Source organism: Cibotium barometz, chromosome 6 (genome assembly GCF_041138505.1).
Source record: "Cibotium barometz isolate CiBa-2024 chromosome 6, ASM4113850v1, whole genome shotgun sequence".
Lineage (NCBI taxonomy): Eukaryota > Viridiplantae > Streptophyta > Polypodiopsida > Cyatheales > Cibotiaceae > Cibotium > Cibotium barometz.
In genome coordinates this window covers 52,407,569-52,431,816 of record NC_141051.1, presented here as the reverse complement: position 1 = coordinate 52,431,816, position 24,248 = coordinate 52,407,569, and the positions used below count along the sequence as shown (strand labels likewise).

General features: G+C 44.6%; 1 pseudogene across 1 annotated transcript; it reads left to right on the top strand.

Annotated features, from left to right (window-relative positions):
• The first annotated feature begins 1,344 nt into the window (after positions 1-1,344).
• On the top strand, positions 1,345-6,936 carry LOC147637859 (pentatricopeptide repeat-containing protein At2g27610-like; annotated as a pseudogene). Its single transcript, XR_015266101.1, has 2 exons — positions 1,345-3,151; positions 3,227-6,936. The product of XR_015266101.1 is annotated as a pentatricopeptide repeat-containing protein At2g27610-like (transcript).
• Positions 6,937-24,248: the final 17,312 nt, after the last annotated feature.

The window sequence follows — 24,248 nt, the reverse complement described above, 5'->3', positions numbered from 1 at the left end:
AAGACAGAGTTCATGGGAGGATTATCTTCCTATGTTAGAATTTGCATATTACAGTACTAAGCATACGAGTACAGAGTTTAGTCCTTTCATGCTTATGTATGGTTTTCAACCAAGATCACCTGTTACAGTAGGATTCTCAGGACTTCAGCATGATGCAGCACATAATTTTTTGCAAGATATGCAGGAAATGTTACAAGTTGCGAAGAAATCTATTAGAAGTGCTCAAGACCGAGACAAGTTTTATTCTAATAGACATCGTTCACCTAGAGAGTTCTCTGAGGGAACGATGGTGTATTTGCGAGTTCCGAAAGATTCCGAGACTTTACGGACAAGTAGATCTCCGAAATTATCCCCTAGATACTGTGGACCATTTCGTGTTACACGACGGATTGGTTCAGTTGCATATGAATTGGATTTGCCTTCTTAAAGCATTCTAAACTAATCAATCTACTTAGAAATTATACCCAATTGGTTTAAAGCATTCTAAACCATGTGAAAGTTCATCCTGTATTTCATGTCAGTAGACTTAAGGAAGTACTGGGTGGAGCAGATCAGTTAGTTACTTCTTAAGAAATTATAAATGTCGAGGACATGACATTTGTTCCGCACGAACCTGAAAAGATTCTTGGATTTCGTAAAAGAAGATTGTGTAATACGCTTATCACAGAATACAAGATCAAGTGGAAGGATCGTGTTGAGGAGGACGCTACATGGGAGACATTAACTGCTCTTCAGAGAGATTACCCTGGCTTTTTAGTGAGCTCTTAGAGGAAGGGGATTATGTCATGTGCACAGTGTGTATCTACCGTGTGCTATACGCATGCAAGACTAGTTTCGAGGCTTGGGGAAGCTTGGAACTAGGCAGGCTGATTGACGAGCTGAGTTAGGGAAATACTAACGGGCGGGCACCCAAGTATGGACGGGCGGGCGGCCAAGTGTGGACGCCCAATGACCGGCCAAGAGCCTATAAAAGGGTGGCCAAGGTTAGTTATTGTATTATAGAGAGTCTCGTGAGTTTGTGAGAGCTCTATGGTCTTGGAGCCTGGATCTAGTGCAGACGTGCACCTGCTTTATGCAGTCGAGGCCGGCAGCAATCTCGAAGCCCGCGAGGGCAGCTTCGTGGCGGTATGGGACGTCGCGAGGAGGAGATTGGTCGGTACGTCAACCTAGTTAGCTCAGCTCGTGGCTCGGTGGGGACAGCCAAGACTGTGGGCTCGCCCACGGCTGTCATGGTTGGGAGGTGAGTCAGGCCTGCACCCCCTTTGTTGTTTGTTGTTCGTTTGTTTGCAGGATTCGAGTTTCGAACCAAGATCGATCACGAGGGGATCCGTGGGGATTTGACAGCATGGAGCCACAAGTGAGGGCCAAGAAATACATGTAGATAGTCAGAGGGGTTGCTGGAAAAAGATTTTGTTATTTGTATTGTGCTGGTGGTCATGTATCTCAAATGTGGCTTTCATGCAAAAGCACAAGACATGCCTATATGGGGTGGGCTAATTATAGGATATGCCCGACATGGGCATGGTTAAACAACCCAATGTGTTGGTAGAGATGTATGTCAAATGTGGTGTGTGCTTGCAAAAGCACAAGAACAATTAGACAAGCTTCCATTTCAGGATGTGCTTGCACGGGGTGGGTTGATCTCAGGATATGCTCACCATGGGCATGGTTATAAAAAACTGAACTATTTTGAATAGATTCAACTCAAGGGCTTCTCTTCAAAAAGTCACACGTGTGTTAATCATAGGATATGACCTACAATGGCATGGTAAGTGTTGAAGTGTTCTGAACAGAAGCAACTCGAGGGCTTCTCTCCAAATGCTATCTCCTTTGTTTGCATTTTGAAAGTCTTTGGTAGGATAAGAGCACCTTACAAGGACTAAGAAATGCATGTTGCTATTGTCATAGGGGTTGTTGGAAATAGATTTAGTTGTTGCCGCTACGTTGGTGCACATGTATGCCTCCTAGCAAAAGAATAGGAAGTGTTTGACAAGCTTGCAATGAGTTTTTTGAAATTGATACAACTTGAGGGCTTCTCTCTAGATGCAATCAAGTTTTCTTGCATCTTGAGAAGCTATGGTAGGAGATGAGCACACATTGAGCCCTTGCAAACTAAGGGCCCCTCTCCATTGCATTCACATTTTCTTGCATCTTGAAAGGTTGTGGCAGCATAAGAGCCGCAGACAGCTTCCGATTTGGGATGCAGTCTTATGGAATATGCTGGATATTCCCAACACAAGGATGGTAAGCAAGTAGTGAATTGTTTTGAATGGATGCAATTCAAGGGTTGAATTGTTTTAGATAGACACAATTCAAGGGCTCTCTCCAAACGCAGTCACCTTCGTTTACATGTTGAAGGCATGTGGCAGCATACAAGCCACAGACAAGGGCTAAGAAATACATGCTGAGATTTTGTCACAGGGGGGTTGTTGGGAAGAGATATGGCAACATGAGCGTGGTGCACAAGCACTAAGAGGGCGTTTGTGTGTATGTGTGCATGAGAGATTGAGAGTGTGGAGAGAGACAGATGTGTCTATGTGAGAGAAAGACACAGACATGCATGCATACGTATACATGCACATACACACATAGTCACAGGTGCACACAAACACAGATAGTTGCACTCACACATACACCTGCATAGATGCATATACACATGGACACAGTCACACACTTGCATACGCATATAAGCAAAAACTTCATGCCGCAGCAACGCGCGGGTCACCTGCTAGTTAGTTAAAACCTCAACCAATAGTAAAAAAGAAAAAAACCAAAATTTTGTGATATCAATTTTGTGACATCGCAAGAAAATTTGTTAGTGAAAAGTGAAATGAACTTGCCTAAAGGCACGCCAAAAACTCACCCCTCATTTGCAACGAGTTGCCACAGCTAGTTCAATACCACAACCAAGCTGGCTTAGCTTCTCCTCCTTATTAGGAGCTGCTCTGATCCGCCTCTTCTTTCATAACTCCTCCGCAGTGCCCACTTAACAACCCCTTAGAAAGTCTCACCACAAAGAAGGAACGCTCACTTCTTAACAACCGAAAAGGGCTTGTTCAGCTCCCTCTCAATGGCATGTAGAGACATGGACTTCTTATGGAAGGAGTACTTCAGGGATCCCTCCCAATTTTGGGACAATCGGAACAGCAAGGTAAGCATTGTTTTACAATTTCATGAGAGTACAGGAAAAGCTATTGGCTTTCCTAAGTTTTGTTTCGCATCACAGAGAAGCCCAAGATCCCCCGACTTCAGGCACAAACTGACAAAGGAGCCGCTGTGGATGGATGGCTGGCACAATCCGCCTTGGGTCCAAGAGCAGTTGGGAAGAAGCGGACTGCAACTCCAAGTGAAAGATGGAGAGTTCTGTGTACGGAAGGATAAGCCGATGACAAAGGCCAAGGAAATCCACCACCGAGGTGAGGAGGTGCTGATTGTTACCAACGGCAACCACGAGGAGTTTCAAGACGCTACTGCTCTTGTGGCGTTGCTAAAGGCTTGTGCCCAGCAAAAGGACTTGTGCAAAGGCAGCAGAATACATGCTGATATTCTCAAAAGGGGGTTGCTTGAAAAGAACATTTATGTCGGCAACACCCTACTCCATATGTATGCCAAATGCGGCGCGCTTGCAAAAGCACAAGAAGTGTTTGATGAGCTTCCAGTACGGGATGTAGTTTCCTGGAATGCGCTAATTGCAGGATATGCCCAACACGGGCACGGTGGTGAAGCTCTGAACTGTTTTGGACGGATGCGAGCAGAGGGCTTCTACCCAAACGCAGTCACCTTTGTTTGCATCTTGAAAGCTTGCGGCAGCATAGGAGCAGTTGAGAAGGGCGAAGAGATACATGCTGAGGTTGCCAGGCAGGGGTTATTGGAAAAAAATATTGTGGTTGGCAATGCATTGGTGGATATGTATGCCAAATGTGGCGCGCTTGCAAAAGCCCAAGAAGTGTTTGACAAGCTTCTAGTACAGGATGTAGTCTCCTGGACTGCGCTAATCACAGGATATGCCCAGCACGGGCATGGTGATGAAGCTCTAAACTGTTTTGGACTGATGCGAGACAAGGGCCTCTCTCCAAACGCACTCACCTTTGTTTGCATCTTGAAAGCTTGTGGCAGCATAGGAGCAGCTGAGAAGGGTGAAGAGATACATGCTGAGGTTGCCAGGCAGGGGTTATTGGAAAAAAATATTGTGCTTGGCAATGCATTGGTGGATATGTATGCCAAATGTGGCGTGCTTGCAAAAGCGCAAGAAGTGTTTGACGAGCTTCCAATACGGAATGTAGTTTCTTGGAATGCGCTAATGGCAGGATATGCCCAGCACAAGCACGGTGATGAAGCTCTGAACTGTTTTGGACGGATGCGAGCAGAGGGCTTTTACCCAAATGCAGTCACCTTTGTTTGCATTTTGAAAGCTTGTGGCAGCATAGGAGCAGCTGAGAAGGGCGAAGAGATACATGCTGAGGTTTCCAGGCAGGGGTTATTGGAAAAAAATATTGTGCTTGGCAATGCATTGGTGGATATGTATGCCAAATGTGGGGCGCTTGCAAAAGCACAAGAAGTGTTCGACGAGCTTCCAGTACGGGATGTAGTATCCTGGAATGCGCTAATGGCGGGATATGCCCAGCATGGGCACGGTGATGAAGCTCTAAATTGTTTTGGACGGATGCAAGACGAGGGCCTCTACCCAGATGCAGTCACCTTTCTATGCATCTTGAAATGTTGTGGCAGCATAGGAGCAGCTGAGAAGGGCCAAGAGATACATGCTGAGGTTGCCAGGCAGGGGTTATTGGAAAAAAATATTGTTCTTGGCAATGCATTGGTGGATATGTATGCCAAATGTGGCGCGCTTGCAAAAGCACAAGAAGTGTTCGACGAGCTTCCGGTGCGGGATGTAGTATCCTGGAATGCGCTAATGGCAGGATATGCCCAGCATGGGCACGGTGATGAAGCTCTAAACTGTTTTGGACGGATGCAAGACGAGGGCCTCTACCCAGATGCAGTCACCTTTCTAAGCATCTTGAAATGTTGTGGCAGCATGGGAGCAGCTGAGAAGGGTGAAGAGATACATGCTGAGGTTGCCAGACAGGGGTTATTGGAAAAAGATATTGTGCTTGGCACTGCATTGGTGGATATGTATGCCAAATGTGGCACCCTTGCAAAAGCGCAAGAAGTGTTTGACGAGCTTCCAGTACGGGATGTAGTTTCGTGGAATGCACTAATCGCAGGATATGCCCAGCCCGGGAACGGCGATGAAGCTCTGAACTGCTTTGGACGGATGCGAGATGAGGGCCTTTACCCAGATGCAGTCACCTTTGTTTGCATCTTGAAAGCTTGCGGCAGCATAGGAGCAGCTGAGAAGGGCGAAGAGATACATGCTGAGGTTGCCAGGCAGGGGTTATTAGAAAAAGATATTGTGCTTGCCACTGCATTGGTGGATATGTATGCTAAATGTGGCGTGCTTGCAAAAGCACAGGAAGTGTTTGACGAGCTTCCAGTACGGGATGTAGTTTCGTGGAATGCACTTATCGCAGGATATGCCCAGCACGGGCATGGTGATGTAGCTCTGAACTGCTTTGGACGGATGCGAGACGAGGGCCTCTCCCCAGACGCAGTCACCTTTGTTTGCATCTTGAAAGCTTGCGGCAGCATAGGAGCAGCTAAGAAGGGCAAAGAGATACATGCTGAGGTTGCCAGGCAGGGGTTATTGGAGAAAGATATTGTGCTTGGCACTGCATTGGTGGATATGTATGCCAAATGTGGCGCGCTTGCAAAAGCGCAAGAAGTGTTTGACAAGCTTCCATTACGGGATGTAGTTTCGTGGAATGTATTAATCGCAGGATATGCCCAGCTTGGAAAGGTTGAAACTGTTTTTGACTCGTTCAGCAAAATGATAGGAGAATGTACAGAGCCAGACCTGGTCACATTCGCTGTGTTGCTTACTGCGTGCAGTCACGCAGGTCTAGTGGATGAGGGGCAAATGTACTTTGAGACTATGAGCACAGTCTACAACATCATCCCAACTTTAGAGCACCACACTTGCATGGTTGATCTTTTCGGTCGTGCAGGGCACTTTGACAAGGCAATAAGTGTGATTGAGAAGATGCCACCTTCTGATTGTCTTCCACTTTGGTCTGGTCTGTTGGGTGCTTGTCGAAAATGGGGAAATGTGAAGCTTGGAAGATGGGCCTTTGAGCATGCAGTACGGTTGGATGAAAAGAATTCTGCCACATATGTCCTCATGAGTAATATATATGCAGCTGCTGGCATGGGAGAGGAAGCAGACAAGGTTGAAGATATGAGATTGAAAAATGGAGCTTGGAAGATACCAGTGGACTGACGCAAGTAGAAATGTACATTCATTTATTGTGGGGGATGGGAGTCATCCCCAAAGCAAAAATATCTATGCAAAGCTAAAAGACATTGGTCAAAAAATATTGCTAGAAGGGTATTCCCCAGGTTTGCACTGGGTGTCACAAGCCATTTCAGATGATGCAAAGGAAGATGTGCTATGTGGGCATAGTGAGAAGTTGGCCATCGCATGTGCCCTCATCAATACACCTGAAGGGACACCTATACGTGTTACGAAGAACATGCGGGTTTGTGGTGACTGCCATTTTGCTACATCGCTCATATCAAAGATGGAGAAGCGCAAAATTCAGGTCAAAGACGCAAACTGCATTCACATTTTCGAGGATGGAAAGTGTATTTGTGAGGAATACTGGTGATGGTAGTGCAATTGTGTTGCCTGGCTGCTGATGAAAATTGTGATGGTAGTGATGAAAATTTTAATACTGGTAGCAATTGTGCAACTCAGATGAGGATGAAAATTGCCAGACAGAACTCTTCAGTATGCTGAAGTTAAGCATTTGTTCTCTTTTAGCCTTTCTGTAATTCAATTATACACCAATTTAGGACTTTAGAGCTGAGTTGTGCAGCAACTGTTTTTTTTCGCTTTCTCTTTTTTGTGTTGTAATGTTTGGTGTAGTTGTTTTAACCAAGAGTCTTCCATAATCATTGATGTAGAAGTACACCCTTACTCTGAGTGGTCAGCTCAAACTAGTTTGATATCCTTTTCTCCATAGGATAGTGGGAGTCCTAAAAAAGAAGGAAATTGTTATGACTTGGTCAAAGCACTTATTTCAGTCCGTCTAAGGTTTAAATTGCACGGAGGTGGTGTTCATAAAAAACCTGCAAACAGTTACAATGTACTTGCAACATTTTAGTTTTCACTTGTAAATTTTAAATTTGCAATTTTAAAAAACTACAAATTTTTAGGCGATGTAGTTATAATTTGCCGAAAAGATCAATAAATTTTTGAAGAAAACCCTCAAATTTTGAGGATGCAAATTTTGTGACTTGCTAAGAAAAATGATTTCTGCGAACACTGCACAGAGGGCTCCCACTAGCTACTACAATTGATCCACTATTAACCATTTCAAGAGAGGTGAGATTGAGATGATAAGACCAACAACTTAATTGTATTGTGGGACATGCGAACATAGCATGTGGTGGCACTTTATTTATAAGGTATCAAACCATACACAAAAAACATCATGAATGCTTGGTGTGACTCAAACTTGGCACCTCTAGCAAGAACTGCGAGCATCCTATCCTCTTGGGGTTACAACATTGCACCGTTTTCTTTCACAATGTCTTTTTCCAATAATGGTAAATGTAAAATGTATTAAAAAGATAAATTGAAAAGTGTAAAATGTATTAAAAAGAAAAAAGCTTTATAACATTCTCCCATACTTCCAAACCATACAAATCCATCAAGTTTAGATGAGTAGTTACATATCTAAAACATTATCTAGCTCTAGCCCAAGAGCACAACCCTAGAAGCAAGCAAACAAGAGGGAGCATTTTGACAAGCAAAAAGCCTTGCTTCTACCTCCTCATCTTGTATGCCCAAAACAAACGCAAGAAAAAGTAGACAACAATCCTAGGCAACCAAGAGGAAGTATTCTGACAAGAAACAAGGCTTGCTTTTGCACATCTAAAGCAGAAGCAAGGCAGCCATGATCAAAAGGCTCTCTGATAGCCATAACTTGAGCAGGAAGCAACATAAGGTTCTCCTAACTAAAGTCCTCCATGATAGACTCGACATCAGTTCAAGGAGGGTTGCACGAATTAGGTTGAAAGGACAAACCCAAAAAAGGATAAGACTCAAGTCTTCTAAATCAACCAATTCTAGGGAGGTTGCAGGTCAAATTGAGTATGAAGCATGCTAGTGTATCTACATACCATAACACATCAATCAAGACATGAAAGATTGGAGATAATCTATCAGTTGAGTGAGAGCACTCTCTTTCAAACCAACTACCAAAAATGAGAGTCTTATGTTCTTTGAAACCAAGATAGGTAAGGCATCCACACATTTATATCGAACCTTGAAAGCATCCATTGCTCACAAAGAAACGAACCTAGCATAAGCAACTACTATAAATTGCTCAGAGAAAACTTGAAGAGGAGAATGTAGCATCAAAGGCGGACACATTTTTATCTAACCTCAAAAGCATCCATTGCTCACAAAGAAGCGAACCTAGCATAAGCAACTACTATAAATTGCTTAGAGAAAACTCGATTAGGAGAATGAAGTATCAAAGTTGACCAAGAAATCCTAACACCAATAGTTCCCATCAGCCATCTTGAGAGCTACCTCCAAAAAGATAGCAATGATGCTTTCTATAATGCACATAAGCACCCTGTCCACCTTTGGCCAAGTGGTGACAAGGATCTTAGGATAATTTTAATGGTCAATTTGTAGAAGTTTCATAAGTTGTGCAAGTTAGGGTTTAGGACTTAGGAAAGTAGGTGTCTACTTTATTGGGCATTAGGCTAGTTGATGCCTAATTAAAGACACCTGAGTCATCGTCACATCATCATTGTGTGATCGTTGTAATCATTAAGATTACTACACTTGAGTGACTGTTTGAGGGTGTCTGGTCCTTGCTACTGGAAAGCGTAGTAGACCATAACTTGTACTTATTCTAGGAGTTGTGTGCTATTTGGTAACAACGTTCTTGTTAGTCCAACATTATCTACATCCATCTCTCTCTCTCTTGCACTGGGTTTGGGTGAGTAACTTCCTGTGTTTGCTGCGTTCATAGCATCTTTGGGCCTATAAACCTTTTGGACAACTGCACATTTTTAACATAAAGTTCTGTTAACTATAAATTATTAGAGTGGATCATTTTTATCCAAAAATTAACCCTAAGTCTTATACCTCAATTATTTATCTGAGACTCATTTATTTATTCATTTTTTCATAAACTAGAAGTAATGAATAGCCAATTTAAGAAATATTTACTTATTTATTTACTCATTTATTCATAAACTAGAAGTAATGAATAGCCAGTTTAACAAATATTTGAGGAAATGGATTTGGGCTTACCTTAAATTTGTGATTTTTGATGAAATTTGCACTATTCCCAAGCTAGAAAACTCATGGAGAAGTAGGGGAGAGCAAGTACTCCTCTTTTCCATCTTCCTTTGAAAATTTGCATCTTTTATTGATGGGGTTGACTATAGTACTTCAGATGTAATAAATGTATATATTCTGAGGTTCCTCACCTTTCCAAGAATTTGGCAAGTACTCACAATCTCCAAGTATAAAATTCTCCTTCTCATGGTACTTTGTAGAGTACCTTAATAAAACTAAAAATAATATGTGCCCTCTGTCAGTGGTCGATCTGACTGGCAAGACATCGTGTGAGCTGACTGAGACAAGTCCCTCAATGCTTGATGCCCACAGGTCCGACTGTCGCAAGTTTTCCACAAGAATACACAGAAAGCAACCACAAGATCACTAATGTCACTCACACTCACTCTGAAAACACAGTACACAGACAAGATGCAGGCAATCTTCACTATTCTGATTCCCACTGAAGTGTACAATGTGATACAAGATGTCTCATAGATTCCGCCTCAACCTTCTCCTACTTCCTAATGCTAATTCTCACCCTGTTACAAGAAGATCCATCGGCTGTTGTGCCTGACTATTACAAGAATATATAGTTACAACAGTGCTTTCATGATTATAAGAAGTGCTTAGTGGCTGCACTCTCGGCCAGCTAAAACCCCTAGCTTGGTGGCCATTGCAGACTTTCCGGCGGCCACTTACGGACGTCCCACCAGTCATCTGATGTGGTGGTCTCACAACCAACACCTGGCACGCCCGGTGGCTCTGCACCAACAGACCCTGCTTGGTGGAAACTCTGGTATAGAGGGGGTGGGGGCTTCGGATCCACAGGGGGCTTCCATGCTACCCTCTTCAATCTTTTCTCCTGCTCCTGCTGATACTTTTTGGCCACCTCTGGGTCGCATTTGATGCCTCCCTGATGAGCGCAATGCCTGAGATGATCAAACACTATGTATGCAGTGACATGCTTTGCTTGGTAATTCAAGGAGTGGAGGAAGAGGGGCGCTGACAGCTGGAGGCTGTCAGAGCATTCCAACTACTGCAGAGACATGGTATCTTCCCTTATCATGTCAGAGTGTTGTTCTGCAGTAGCAACTGCACACCGTCATTGAGGAGTTGTTGCTGCTGACCGTTGGGGTGTGCGTGAAGTTCCGCTGTCAGTAGGCATGTAGTCATGTATGGAATTCTTAAGCTTTTCCTCATTGACTGGCATGACCCTGTCATTCTGTTCATAATCTTCTCACAGCTTCTGCAATACACATGTAGCATACTCTAGGTTGCCAGCCTTGACCTGCAACCTTTCCTCAGCCTTTCTCCTCTCGGCCTGAGTGTCAGCTTCCATGGTCCTTAGCTGCTGCTAAAGTATGGCAACCTGTTGGCTAGGTGGGACCAAGGAAACCCTTTGTTGAAGTTTTTCTTTCAAATCTAGCAGATGTCTATGTAGGTTGTGGATTTTTCTTTGCTCTTGCATCAGTTTTGTCTGCAGCTGTTGAACATTAGCGTGGGATTGTGTAGCCTGTGTTAGCTGCTCATCCTTTGCCTTTAGCTGCATATGCAAATCAAGCAACTGCTTCCACACTGCTTCGTTTAGTTGGCCCTGGCCTCCCTGCTAATCTGACGGCTTGTTCAGCTGCTCCTTCAGCTGCGCTGCTTCCCCTTGTGCTACCTGCAGCTGCTGCTTCAGCTCTGGCATCTGCATTCAGATCTTTTAGCAATCTGAGTTTCTGCAACTTCTTCCCCGTGATAGTCTCTGCCTGGGGTTCTTGTTGACCTGCGGACTTCTTCTTCTGGGCTCTAGTCCTTGGGGGTGTCGGCTCCTCGCCATGCTGGTCTTTCAACTGTATATATTTAGCCTTGACATTGTCCAGCTTTTCATTTGTCTTCTTCAGCTCAAGTCTTGTGTCCTCATACTCCTTCCGGAGCTCCTCCACCACTGACTGATGTGCTGCACTTTCATTCTTCTGAATGGTCAGCTGCTGCTCGAGGACGAGTATTTTCTCCTTCAGTTGACTCGAAGTCATGGTGTCAATAGGAAAGGCTGTTCTTAACAATATCTTTTGCCCGGACTCCGCTTGCTACACAGGTTTCTTCCCTTCCACCAGTGCCAGCCTTGTCTTGTTTTGTTCTGCCTGCGGCTGTTGTTTGACTTTGTCTATCTCGGCCTGCTGCTTGAGCAATTGTTGCTGTTGTTCTGAGCTACTGCCTTGGGCTGCTGAGCCTTCATGCAACTGCTTCCTCAGCCGCTCCAGCTGACTCTCCACCTCCTGCTTTTCTTGCAATTGCAACTTCAATTCTGCTACCTGGTCCTCTAACACCTGCCTCTCTTTCTACTCCTGTTGTAGGGTTTCCACTTGATTTTGCAGTTCTTGCAGCCTATGTTGCTGCTGAGTGTCAGCCGATGTGGTGGTGGTGGTGGTTTGTTGTGTCTTACCTGAGGGCTCCTGCTGCTGCTGTTGCTGTGTGTGCACTGATCTCTTGCTTCTGACCCTCCTCCGGATCCTCTAGCTCCATCTTTGTCTTTAGGTGGGATGGGGGGAAGTGGTACGTGATAGGTGGGGGTTGGCAGGACCATGTATTCCTTTAGCAACTCTAGATTGCCTTCCTAATAGGCCTTCTGCATGTCCGCCATCTCCTGCTCCCAGTGGTTCAACAGCTCCAAGGGCATTTCCACCACCTCCAAATCCTCGTCAGCTGCTTGAATTAGCAACTTTCCTTTGACCATAATCAGCTCCTTCTGAGTTGCATCTGCTGCCATTTCCACACTCCTGATCATTTGTGTGGTGCTACTCATTATCTTTGATACTCTATCTTTTGCAAGGTTAGCTGGCTTTTCCGCTTCGTTGAGTCTGCTGGTGAATTCATTGTTGGTGTTTTGCAGCTCGGTCACAGCCACATCCAGACCTTCTCCCTTTTGTGTTTTGCTGGTGAATTCATTGTTGGTTTTTTGCAGCTCGGTCACAGCCACATCCAGATCTTCTCCCTTTTGTGTTTGCTGGGCCACTTTCTCTTCCAGCTGCTGCACCCTTTGCGCTACTGCTGCAGCTGAGCCTGCTGTTCCCCCCAACAACACCAAAAATGCCCATAAGCGTAAGTCAATTGAAGGTAGAACAAAGGATTCCACTATGTTTGTCCAACATCACTTTTCTCCTTCCCTCTGACTTCAGCAGTCAACTCCTGAAGCTACTTCTCTACCTCAGCCACTCTGGATAGCTTGTCTTCATTTTCTAGTTTATCTAGGACACAATCGGCTATGCTGGCTAGTGCTGACAGAATGCCCTATGTGGCCGGATCTTCCTTTTGCATCATGACATTCATCCTTTCTCCCAAGCTTCCGATGCTCAGCTTTGCGGATGTACTTATTGTTTTTGTGGCCACTTCTGCCAGCTGAGTTGTATCTGCATCCAGAAACTGATCAGGCATGCCTGTTGCTTGCTCTCCTATTTATATCCGGTTGAAAAAGTCGGCAAGAACATTCTGATTGCCAGGAGTGTGCACAATGGTGAAGGTGAACTCCTGCAATAGCAACATCCATCTTGCTAGCTTGCCAGTTAGATCTGGTTTCTTCACCAGATACAACAATGCCTGATGGTCTACATGAAACACAAACTGATTGCCCAACAAGTAGTGGCAGAATTTGTTGACTGAGTATATCAATCCCAGAGCCTCTCTTTCTGTTGTACTGTAATTCTTCTCTGCATGTGACAGCATCCTATTGGGATAGTAAATGGGCCTGTACCACCCTTCATCTGTCTGCTGCATCAGCACACTTTTGATTGCTGTGTCGGATGCATCCACGAACACAATCGGCTGAATGATTGGTGCACATTGTTCAAGTTCTGAAAGGCTTCTTGGCGTTCATCCGACTAGAGAAATTATGCTCCCTTTTTGGTGAGAGCATACAATGGGTGTGCTATATCTGCTAAATATCTGAGGAATCTGTTGTGCCACTTGATCTGACCTAGAAATCTGCTGAGCTCCTTTAGATTCTGAGGCGGCTTAGCTTGGCTATCATGCTGACCTTAGACGGATCCACAACAATACAATCTTTGGACACTGTGTGTTCAATCAATGTTTACCCGGATTCAGCTTCAGCTTTGTTTGTCGACATCTCTCCAAGCATAGTATCAACTTATGTAGGTGCTCCATGCACTTCCCAAAGACGTTGAAATCATCTACAAACACACGCATGAAATCTGTCAGATAATCATAAAAGATTTCTTGCACCATGCACTGAAAGGTTGCTGGTGCATTTCGCAGTTTGAAGGTCATGACATTGGAAGCGAAGGCACCCCACTCCGTGATGAATGCTATTTTATCTTTGTCCTCCTGAGCCATCCGGACTTGATTGTAGCCATTGAATTCGTCCAAGAAGGAATACATCTCATGTCCTGCCACAACATCCAGCATTGTCAGTGAATGGCAATGGAAATGGATCACGTATGGTGGCTACATTCAGCTTTCTATAGTCCACATAGACTCTCAACTTCCCATTTTTCTTGGGCACAATGACTATCGGACTCGACCAGCTTGCTTTTTCAATTGGGTATATGAACCCTACTGCCAGCATGCTAGCAGCTTGTCAATCTCATCCTTGACTTGCCTGGCATAGTTGGGATTCATCCTGTACCTCTGTTGCCTTATCGAAATGGCATCCTCCTTCAAGTTGATCGTGTTGATAGAAGTTTGGGTCAATTCTTGGCATATCTGTGTAGCTCCATGCAAAGAGATCCTTGTACTTGCACAACAGTTCTTGGAACTCCGCCTTCATTTCTCCTTCTAGTTTGGCACTGACTTTCACTATTTGGGGCTGCCCTGCATCTCCCACGTTGAGCTCCGTCAGTTCATCTTCCTGCACCCTAATCCATTTCTGCTGCTCTCTGTCCTTGCATCTGAGTGCCTCGACCCATTCCTTCACTCCCTGTGGTGGCTGATCTTCTTGTTCACTCAATCGTTCATTGTCTTCTTCTTGTTCACCTGATGCTTGGGCGGCGTCCACCCTGTGCTCTGTTGCTTCTGCTGAGTCTTGTGTTATTGTTTGTAAATTGAATATATCCACTGTGTATCTTGCCATGATCCTCTCCACATATAGCTGAAATAGGGAGATCAGCTCTGGATTTTCCCTAATTATTCTTTCTTCTTCATCTTCCTCATTTCCATCCACCAGATTCAGCCCTTCAGCATGTAATGGTCTGACTGCCAGGTCCAAGTCTATATTCGCCAATGTGCTGACCCTTATCTTTTTCCTCTCCGGATTGTGATCCACTCCTTAAGCCAATCATGCTCGATTTTTCCATGCCTTATCCATGGTCTGTCTAGGAGCGTCGAGTAAGCCTCCGAGTTGCTCTCCATTCTGAGTACCAAAAACACAATGGGAAAATTGTATCCTACCACACTGATCTGCTCCCCTCGGATGGGTCTGAGTGGCCTCACTCTACGCTGATTAGCCATCCGCACCAAGAATGGGGCTGAATGAAACTTCGTGATGTCCAGCTCTCTAGCCATGGATTCACGGAGTATGTTCACTCCCGACCCACCATCTAGTATGACTCCTCGAATCTCTCTCTGTTAACCCCTAGGTTAACATGCATCCTTGCTTACCTTTCTACCTACTTTTTGTATCCAAGGATGTACTCATTGCGGGGCACCCAAAAGGCCTTGGGAGGCCGGCCAAGTGTGGCCAAAGGCACATGTATAAAAGATATTTTGGAGCAATGAGAACACACAATCCCATTTTTGGCAATTCTTGTCTCTTGTTTTCTCTCTTCCCTCTTGCGAGGTTGTGGCTTGGCATGTGGGTGGTGTGTGTGAGTGTGCATGCTTGAGAGTGCTTGCTTGCTAGTGTGTGTCAGAGAGGGAGCTCTTGCATTCTTGCTATCTCCATAGCTTGAGAGTGAGGTTATGAGGTTATGGATTGAGCCAAGCTCTCCATAGCTTGTGAGTGATTGAGGGAAGGCAAACCCCGTGTGGATTGACACCCCACAAGGGAGGAGGTGGATCACTAGCCTCTTGGTTGCTTCCATGCGACATGAATAGGAGTGGTCCTTGGTTGATTCCCTTGTTTGTGAGCTCTTGCTAGGCAAGGAAGGTTAGGGAGAACCTCCCTTTAACATTGGCGCCGTTGCCGGGGATCATGAATCCATTTCATGCTTAGTGAGCTACCTTGTGGTGCTTTTCTTGATTGCTTACTCTTATCTTCTTGCCCGTGGGAATGAAAACTCCATGGATGTGAGGGAGTAGAGTGAAAGGAGAGTGATTGAGGACTAGGTGTGATAGGATGGAGAGTGATGTTTGAGTTTTGAGTTGCTAATCTTTAACACTAGTTCTGTACTCGGACATTAAAGTGTCCAAGGACAGAAAAACGTCCTCCAATTCATTGATTTAATTTGAAACCCTCTCAATCCCAATTCCCAACTCTAATGGCTCAGAGACATGCTCTAAGATGCAAAAAAAAAAATCTCAATTTTTGTTTCCCTAAAAATTTCATCATTAGCTTTACCCACTTGTAAAAAGTTTAAAATGGATTATTAAACTTTTAATATCCTGCTCTGCAAAAGCTATCCATAGCGTATGAAGTCGTGGCCCCGGCTGTTCGAGCGTGAAAGCACTGTAGCGATTGAAGTGGCGACGATGTGATCGTGCTGAACGTAGGCTTTCTACGTTCACGAACAGCCAGCGTCGAAAATCTGAGAGTTCACGAACACATTTTTTGCATTGCATAGCTCTGTTGCGCTTCCACTGTGTGCCATTGCAGGTCAGCAAAAACGCAAAGATATGGCAAGTTTGTGCGTCTCTGCTGTGCCTAATGCTCCTCCCCCCTCATCTACACTACAAGGAGAGCCTAGCCATGAAATTTGCAGAGCTTTAGAGGGCTGAGAACTCCTGTATCCAACCCTCGAATTTGAGGTACAATGGGCACAACAAGCTCACCCTCAGGATTGGATGCATAAGAAGTATAAGGGTAAGATTTGCAGGTACAATGCACGAAAGCACCTATTCAAATGTATTTTTGATGGAGATGCCAATGCATACTTCCTCACATAGCAAGGCATACGAGATGTTTTGATAGAAGAATCAGACAGCTGCAATGATTGCTCGCATGATAGAGCCATATTTGATGATTGCAACACCTCTTTAGCAGACTATTTGGACGCCCAAAAGAGGCTAAAGAGAGATGCAATGATGCAAAACAGTTTGCCAGTATCTGATGCAATTCTTGATGTGGATGCTGATGATATGCAACATGTAATGGATGTGATGGTGGGTTTGCAATCTATGCGTGACAGGTTGTTGTTGGAAGATGTAGATAGAAATGCAGTGAACATTGATAACTCAGTTATGCATAGTCTTTGTCCTAAGGCTATAGTATATGCTGATATGCCAACAAATGACATGCGAAATTCCCAAATCATCTCGCAAAAGCGAGGGAGACCACCAAAGAAGGTGATCCTTGGACGAGGTAGGCCATGACGGCATGAGGATGGCACACACAGTCAAGAAGCTGACGTGTCAAGGAGCAAGAAAGCTCCTAGAAGAGCAAAGAAGAATGAGAATACTAGTGTGAGAGGTCGGCCACCTCATCAAGACTCAATGCAAGAGGATTCAGGTGATGAACATGCATCAGTTGGTGAGGGTGATGTTGTGGAAGATGAGCTACTTAAGGCTGAAGGTTCGGTTTTGCATGAAAGTGATGATGCAAGTGAGGTGCCTATACGTTTTCCCTCTTGGGTAAGTGGCAATGGCCTTCATGCCAGCACATTCAAGCCCTTGCCAAGATGGTTGGATAATGTAGGACCAGATTTGGGACAAATACCTCGCGAGTTCACAGAAATTCAGTTATTTTTGTCTCTCTTCCCGCTTGATTTGGTAGATATGATTGTGGATGAGACTAATCGCTATGCAAATGAGAAGAGAAACAAAGTGTTGGAGAGCTCTAACTCAACTCGCAGATGGGTACCTCTTGATAGACACTCGTTCCTACGCTTTTTAGGCGTTTCTCTTGGCATGGCTTTGCAATTTATGCCTGACGAGACGTACTATTGGTGGCGAGGAGATAGATGTGGGGTCATGAGATATCCTGACTATGCTGAGAAGATGAGCCAAACTGAATACCAACAGATTAAACGCTTTTTGCATATACGTGATAATGCGCAAAGACCTCTTACAAGAGGCATAAAGGAGTACAAGTTGTGGCAAATACTACCTCTGGAGGAAAGACTGAATGCAACTTTTCAATTGCATTATAATTGTGGAAAGCATGTAACCATTGATGAGAGGATCATTCCCTCAAAATGTAAACTAAATCCTTGTCGAGTTTACAATCCCAAAAAACCGCACAAATTTGGGATTCAATTGTGGAATCTATGTGATTCTAGTTATAATTACTCTTTTCGTATATATGATAAGCTTCCTTGTCCTGAGCTATCATTGCATGTTGTATCGTTACTTGCCAAGGATTTAAAGCAAAAGGGGCACCATGTATTGATAGATGGTTCAACTCCGTAAAACTTTTGATGCATTTGTCAAATGAGGGATATGGTGCAACAGGAACATACATATCTAATCGAAAGAATTTTCCTGGCAAGGACATGTTAAATATTGAGCGCATGGAAAGAGGAACTTCAAAGTTTGCATACTGTCGTGACCATGGCTTGTTGGCATGTAGTTGGATGGATAAGAAGCCTATTTTGTTTGCATCAAATGTATATGGTATGCATGAAGGAGAGGTCCCAAGACAAATTGGTAATGGACGAAAAGTTGTAGTTCCATGTCCAGAGATTGTTGTCCAATACAATAAGTTCAAGGCAGGTTGTGATGTGTTTGATAGCATGGTGTTGGGATCTAGATATAGTATGGAAATGAGTATCCATGGGTGGAAATGGTGGCATGCCTTGTTTTGGGGTCTTCTAGATTCTGTATTTGTGAATGCTTACATAATCTGGAGAAGCTTGCATGGCAAGAAGGACACTAATCGCTTCAAGTTTATGTTGAGACTCCAAGAACAGTTGGTTGATAATCATTTTGGTGGGATGCTATCACACATATACACTGAGGGCCCTATGGGCGGTCACATGTTGGTGAGGTTGAGCTCCCAATCAAGTAAGTTCTGTGTCGTATGCGCTGATGAGAGTAAGAGGTTGACGCGTGAGGGAAAACTTGTCAAAGGAAGCAAGCCATCAAGGACAGTATGGGGTTGTGGAAAATGCAAGAAGTTTTTATGCATAGATCCATGCTTCTATAAGTACCATTCCATGGCAGGATACGAGCGGATTGGTACTAGTGCAAAGAGGATTGTGAGATCTGCAAATCGTCCTGTATTAACATAAGTTGGGCAAGAAGTGAACTAGAAATGCATGCTTTTACTCAACATCCATCATCTCCATGCTTTCTCACATGGAGCTAGTTATCTATACATGGCATCTTATTGCCTATTGCATGGCCGAGTATCTTCCATGCCATGTACTCTCGTTTCCATTTATTGTGCTTATATCACCATTTCCACCTTGCTGTTTTAGCTATGCATCCATAACTTCATGCAATTTTATATTTGCTAAGATGATTTTTTCTTTGAAAAATGACTTTGCACCATAGATCCTTAGGTGTGAAATGAGGAATTTAAATTTAGTTTGGATATGTTTGATTTTTTTTCCTCTCATAATGATGCAAGAAAAGAAAATAAGCATGTCTTTTCATACCATAGTGTCTTGTTGTGCTAATTTGACAAATTTAAAATCTTTCAATCTCATGCATAACAATTTATATTCCTACCTAGTGTTATCCTTGACAAGCCCTATGAAGGAAATTTTCATTGGACGATTCTATGAATCATGGTATTTTTTGGTTTTAGGCTTAAAAAGGACGTTGTAGCATCCTGTTTTGGTACCAAACTAGTGTTAACAAGCTCTTTGTTTTTTGGTTTTGTTGATTGATTTGGTGGAGTAGAGAAGCAAGAGGAGGAGATTTGGAGCTCGATCAAGCCGAGGAGAGAAGGTTGGTGCCCTATCTTTGTCTCTATTGCTTTCCTTAGCCAATTCATGATTCAATTTTTGCATTAGTTGTTTTCGCATCAAAGTTTATGTTTTTTTGGCTAATTGAAGCCCTAACCCTCATGCAAATCCTACCCAAATGGGATCATTGGATTAGCAATGTCGATCAGAGCTCGATTATGCTCTCAATTTTTTGATTGACCTTGGCAATCAAGAGGAAAAAAATTCTGTGTTTTTTGGGTGAAGCTAAGCTTGGCACTACTAATTTTCTGCATTTCTGATTATCCAGGGCTAATCTTGATTAATCCCTAATCTTGATAATCAAATGCATTACATGCCAAATCCCCAAAATTTACAGAGCTGTTATTCTCATTAAAATTGAAGGAATAAAGTAGTACCAAGAATAGAAAGAATTGAATGCCAAGTTTGTCCACGAAAAAATTCAAAATAAAAAAATCGACGATTTTTTTGATAAAAATCGCCTTGTTTTTCATTCAGAACGATTTTTTCAACTTTTGCATTCCACAAAAAATCGTTGATTTCTTGCACCTAGTTACGATTTTTTCAAAGTTTAAAAAATCGTCGATTTTTTTCACTTTGCACTATAAAATCGGAGCGATTTTTTGTTGTCCAAGCGATTTTTTGCCTAGTGAACGATTTTTAGTAGGACCGATTTTTTCGTGCCTAGAAACGATTTTAACGTTGGTTAAAAAATCGAATCGGAACGATTTTTTGATGTCGATTTTTTGATAAAAATCGAACGATTTTTTGTTTTGTTTTTCCAGTTTTTTGCATTTTCCAGATTTTCTGTTCTGTTGTTTTCCCAAAAGAACAAAATCCCCCAAAAATCAAAAAATTTCAGAAAAATCCATTAAAAATCATAAAAACCCTCAAAAATTTATCAAAAAATACAAAAACCTGAAAACTCTAAAAAAATTTTCAAAAAAGAGAAACCTTCACAAAAATCCAAAGAGACAGATTGCCTGTTCTTGTTCTTCTTGCCCACTAAGGAGAGTGTCGTTGTAGTAAACCCCGCCCCTCTAGTGCGGGTGCTTATGCATCTACTCTCTGGAAAGGTGTTGGTGTCTCTCTACTCCAACCCCACCTATGAGCAAGTCGAGTCGGAAACACTGTCTCACGCCCCGTCAAATCCCCATAGGATCACCTCGTAGAACGCTCCTGGTATAAGACTCGAAACCTGCAAACAAACAAGCAAACGTGAAGGGGGTGCAGGCCTAGCTCACTTCCCAACCTTGTCAGCCGTGGGCAAGCCCACAAGTCTTGGTTGTCCCCACCGAGCCATGAGCTGAGCTAACTAGATGGACGTACCGACCAATCTCTACCTCGTGACGTCCCATACCGCCACGAAGCTACCCTCGCGGACCTCGAGACTACTGTCGGTCTTGGTTGCATAAAGCAGGTGCACGTCTGCACTAGATCCAGGCTCTTGACCATAGAGCTCTCACAAAGACACGCGAGACTCTATATGAACTAGTAACTAAACTTGGCCACCCTTTTATGGCCGATCAACGAACGTCCACAATTGGACGCTCGCCCGTCCATACTTGGGTGCCCGCCTGTTAGTCTATCCTAACTTAGGTCGCCAATCAACCTGCCTAGCTCCAAGCTTCTCCAAACCTCGAAACTAGTCTTGTGTGCGTGTAGCACACAATAGATACACACTATGCACATGACACGCCGGCGCGGGACCAAGAGTAGAGGTTGCCTATGCTTGGGTGTCCGAAACAAGTAGTGAGAGTGATAGACATTCCTTAACAAGCGAAGACTCGGTGCCCTTGCATAGAGAAACCTTAGAGCCTCACATACTTCCGAGGGAACGACCTAATCGCATGGCTGGTGAGTCGTGTCGACCATTTGGCTTAGGAAGAATCCCAGAAGAGAGCACGTTTGACAGAGCACCTGGTGCTCACCCAAGGATGGCCGCATACGACCGAAGGGATAGAGCAACTGGGGCAGCAACCCAGTATCCTCTAAAGAGATTCCGCCGAGACGATAACGGGATACATGTATATATAGATGAAGCAGGAATGCTATACGATCGCAATCCTCTTCTAGCACATCTAGGTGTAGAACCGTGGGTACTAGACCACCCACGAGTGTCTTTAGCAGGAGGCGCAAGGCCTAATGTCTATGTGGATACCGATGGTACTTCCTACGAACCAAGGCTATCCCAGTCTCTCGCAGACTACAAGGGGATCACCCCTCTGAGCTTACATAAGGAAAGAGATAGCATGGCTAAGGATGCCACCGTCAGACCAACTGTGAGTGAACCTAACCCTCATATGGAGAGTAAGAAAGACAGTGTTCTTGAAACGAGTAGGTTCAGCCCCAGGAGAGCCTCCCGCATATATTGACGCAGCCTTGAGGTTGTATGACTTCGTCCCACCCAGATTGAGAGAGGACAAAACTTATGAGATCCCTGACACCCGTATAGTCCATGGCTTTTTCCAGCCTGCCCTAGTAGTCACCTACTATACCGATGATCAAGGGAACACCTACATTCCCAGAACCCACGAGGCGGAGAAGGGTAAGGAAAAGGCTAGGGAGGGGGGAGATCTCTTCCATGTGACAACCGCCCCAGCTATTCTTTCACATCATGACCATGTTAGAGGACCCACCTCATCCAGCAGCCCTTTGGATGTAGCAGCTATGGGATGGGGAGCCGAAGGAGAAACCTCTTCAAGACCTAGGAGAACACCAGAGGACCACGAGTTCTCGTTTTACCCTAGAGGAACTATGGGCTTAGAACATGAAGCCAGAGCCAACTCTGTAAGGCCAGAAACAGGAGAAACTAGTGCAGTAAACTCAGGAGGACCTATAAGGCCTCCAGAGACATCTATGAGAGCCAACCCTACCCCAGTACCTGCATTGCTGCTACTGGAACGGGAGAAGCGCCTTGGGGCGCTATTCCAGGAATGACACACCCAGAAACCTTCATGGAAACTACGACAGGACGATTAGAAACCGAACCCCACATGAACATTCCTGTCACATACCTTGAACCAGGAGGCATTGCTCCAAGAGCAACAGGCCTTGGGCCCACTAGCTGTAGAGGTCATTGGATCCCAGGGACACAAACGGGAGGATTCCATGCCCCACCAGCTAGACCTTCTACTAGGGACACATATATAAGACCCACCATGGGCACATCCGCCGAAGTTCCTAGACCTACATATCATGAACGCTGGGATGGTTATCCAAGGAGTGGCGACGCTGCTAGATTTCCTCCAGGAGGCATGAGGCCAGGATTCCATGCTCAAGAAGCCTATTACCTTGGAATGACTGGACCTCCTTTACATCATGAGCCGACACCAACACCATAGTGGAACCTATCAGACCAGCCAGGACGGTTGAGGATGATGAGAGATTTGCCGCAGCCCTTGGCAGTCCTCGGCTGGAGGGATGCCAGGGAGAGGAAGAGGTGAACATGACTGAGATCACCATAGGCCTAGGGCTTCTGATATAGCCAAACTTATTACCAAATTTGATGGCACGGGTGATACTAACAGCCATATAGCAGCATTTAAACAAGTTTGTGACGCCGATGGCATCACTGAGGTGATGAGCATACCAAGATATCTGCATTTGGAATGACCTTAGAGGGAAAAGCAGTTCTATGGTTTCGAAACCTGGAACCTGAACATAAAGCCACGTTTGCTGATCTCAAGACAGCATTCATTGCAGGATTTTCCCGCACAGGAACCAAATGGAGTACCTTTAGTGAGCTCATGGAAATTAAACAAGGGGAAAGAGAGTCTGTCCGCCGAGACTACATAAACCGCCTCAAGAATCTTTACACAAGATGTGAAGATGAGGAAAAGCCGAGTCAAGCCCAGCTTATCTCTCTATTCCTAGAAGATGAGCAAAAGCCCAGTCAAGCCCGGTGTCATGTGCACAGCGTGTATCTACCGTGTGCTACACGCACACAAGACTAGCTTCGAGGTTTGGGGAAGCTTGGAGCTAGGCAGGCTGATTGGTGAGCTGAGTTAGGGATAGACTAACGGGCGGGCACCCAAGTATGGACGGGTGGGCGTCCACACTTGGGCACCCGATGACCGGCAACAAAGAGTCTATAAAAGGGTGGCCAAGGTTAGTCATTAGTCATATAGAGTCTCGCGTGATTTGTGAGAGCTCTATGGTCAGGAGCCTGGATCTAGTGCAGACGTGCACCTGCTTCATGCAACCGAGGCCGGCAGCAGTCTCGAGACCCGCGAGGGTAGCTCCGTGGCGGTATGGGACGTCACGAGGAAGAGATTGGTCGGTACGTCCATCCAGTTAGCTCAGCTCGTGGCTCGGTGGGGACAGCCAAGTCTTGTGGGTTTGCCCATGGGTGTCGAGGTTGGGAGGTGAGTCAGGCCTGCACCTCCTTCTTGTTTGTTTGTTTTGTTTGCAGGTTTCGAGTCTCGTATCAGGAGCGTTCTACGAGGAGATCCTACGGAGATTTGCAGTGGTATCAGAGCATGCCTGGTGAACGAGCAAGTCGGTAGGTAGAGAAGATGAGGTCGAAGAAAAGGTATGAGTTCAAGAAGCTTGTTGTTTTTTCTATGCATACTGCTGTTTTTTCAGATTAGTATGTTGCTTTTTCATCGAAGAAACCCGTGATGATGGAGATGGTGGTCTAGAAAGAGTTGTTTGTTTAGAATGAAGAAGGGCTGTGTTTGTGCAACTGTTTGAACAGTTTGAAGAGAGAGAAAACAAAAAACATGTCGGCTTTTGTAAGAGAGAGAGAGAGAGAGAGAGAGAGAGAGAGAGAGAGAAGGTCGCTAGCCGTGTTGTGTAATGCTTGTATGCGCAGCCTGGGCGGATACTATATAGCAAGCTGG